We start from the raw sequence: 2,732 nt of genomic DNA on the forward strand, positions 1-2,732 counted from the left end.
CAACACATGGTTACAACCGAGCCATTGACACTGTATGCATACATGATAAGGGAATAACGTTTAGCGCAAGGTAAAGCCAGCAAAGTCCGATCAAGGATAGTCCGAATAGGAAAATAACTGCAGATGCTGATACAAATCGAAGGTATCACAAAATGCTGGAGTCAGTCAGCGGGTCAGGCAGCATCTCTGGAGAGGTCTGACCTTTCTGTCATGGGCCGGCTCCAGTGTCAGAGTGAGGTCCACTGCAAAATTGGAGGAACAGCACCTCATATTTCGCTTGGGCAGCTTACAGCCCAGCGGTATGAACATTGACTTCTCTAACTTTAGATAGTTCCTCTGTCCCTCTCTTCCCCTCCCCCTTCCCAGTTCTCCCACTGTCTTCCTTTCTCCATCTATATCCTTCCTTTGTCCCGCCCCCCTGACATCAGTCTGAAGAAGGGTCTCGACCCGAAACGTCACCCATTCCCTCTCTCCAAGGACAGTCTGAGGGTCACTAATGAGCAAAGATACTAGAGGAGCAATATAGAAGCAAGATAGACCACTCGACTCTAAAAACCGTAGTAGGCCATGGGTGAATTTCAGCGCCATTTTAGTGGGCAGATTCTATTGTGCTAGACTGGGCAGAGTTCACAACTCTCTGCGATTTCTTCGTATATAAAATGTTTGCAAACAATTATTTTCGTTCAACTTCTTGGATAAGTTGATAGTTGACATTTATTACTATTTCTTGAAGAGTTGTTGCTTCGTGATCTTTATCTTTAGATGTTACTGATTGAATATTTGCACTAGAGATCCACTCTGCCTGTCTCAGGCCAATCGATCATATTTAATGAACTGTTCTTCTTTGCTCTCTCTGTTAATTTTAATTTCACCTCCACGAGCTGTATCTCTTCTTGTTTTAGTTTAAAAGTCGTGCAAGCAGAGATTAGGCATTTGCAAACAAGAGAACTCTACTGTATCCACAATATAATTGAAAAGACATTTAACTTAATACTTAGATCCAAGAAAAATTGAATTGGTGAATTGATTAGTTAAAAACCGTTGCCAGCCACTAAAATGACCTGGTACAGAAGCATGAATCCAATTCAAATAGACACAGTGTTGGAGTAAATCACCGGGTCAGGCAGCATCTCTGGAGAAAAAGGATGGGTGATGTTTCAGGTTGGGACCCTTCTTCAGACAAGGGGGGGGGAGGTGAAGAGCTGGTACAAATCAGGACCTGATCTTTTCATTGCTTATCTGATATGCGAAACAGTGCAACCCTGTCTATCTCGCACACAAAATGATGTAAATCTTACCATGAATGACAGAAATAAAAAGTGTTATCCTTGTTTATGGTTCATTTTTGAACGATGTAAAATTGAAGGGGGGTTGGTGCAATATACTGCTAACCCAAAAATGTGTCGTTATGAGATATTCACATTTGAAAAATCCATAAATCACAACAAAAAAAACAAGAAGGTGCCTATGTTATTTGACCAACTTATTGAATTTAAATATGATTTTTTTACAGGTTGCAGGGTAGTGGGTAAGGATTGTGTTAATGCATGTAACTCATTTTTCACAAAAGTGAGCGTTAGCACTATATTGCACCTACCCCCCAATTATATGTTAAATTCAAAACTAAACTATGGTAGCCATGTACATTATTCAGAATCAGAATCAGAATAGCCTTTATTGTCATCCAAAAAAAAACAAGTCTTTTGTACGAGATTCCATTACCCACAGTCCAACAATAAGAGCAATAAAAATAAGCAATAACACACACACAATCACAAACCAACACAAAACAGAATAAAGAAACATCCATCACAGTGAGTCTCCTCCAGTCCCCTCCTCACTGTGACGGAAGGCCAGAATGTCTTTTCTCTTCCCCTGCCGTCTTCTCCCGCGGTCAGGCTGTTGAAGTTGCCACGTTCCAGGCCGCGCCGGACGGTAAAAGGTCCGCAGCGGGCCGACCCAAGCCCCGCGATCCGGGGCGGGCGAAGACGCTGCCGCTGCACGTCGGGGCAGTCGTGGCTCCCGACATTGAAGCCCCCGCCGGGCAGAGAAAAATCCCGCAGTCGGAGCTCCCGATGTCGGCCCCCACCCAGGGGCCTGCGGGCTTCTGATGTCCATGCGGCCCGCGGCCGAAGTAGCCTCCGGAGACGAGTCGCAGCCGCTCCCGTGGCGCCACCACAGCCTCCGAAGGCAGCCAGCTCCACAGATGGTTAGTCCGGTCCGCGGGCTCCCCCCCACATAGTACACAACCACAAAAAACACCACATCACATCTAAACACTACAATTAAGACATAAAAACAACAAAAAAACACAAAGACAAACAGACCGCAGGCGAGCCGCAGCTTCTAGGGCAGCGCCGCCATTTTGAAAGCCATTTTGATTTAGCTTCATGTCTAAAGCTAGCACTTCTGTCTCAGTGTAGGTATGTAGGCATTACATTTTATTACACTAATGAAAAAATATCTTGACATGTGTGTAATGTCCACTGTAAGACCCTGTTGTGACTAGCACAATGAATATACATCCGACATCCTGTAAGGAGATTTTAATAATCCCCCACCAGGAAACTTCTAGAAAAACACCTGACCTCAGTCACGAGGCAAAAGCACATTTGCCAGCTTCTGCTTTTGACCTCAAGGGGGCACTGGCATTTATATTACATATACATCACAATGTGTTCATAGTTATTTTATTCACAATATTAGGGTTTCTGGAAATAAGTTTGATGTCA

The sequence above is a fragment of the Rhinoraja longicauda genome, chromosome 9 (assembly GCF_053455715.1).
Source record: "Rhinoraja longicauda isolate Sanriku21f chromosome 9, sRhiLon1.1, whole genome shotgun sequence".
NCBI lineage: Eukaryota > Metazoa > Chordata > Chondrichthyes > Rajiformes > Arhynchobatidae > Rhinoraja > Rhinoraja longicauda.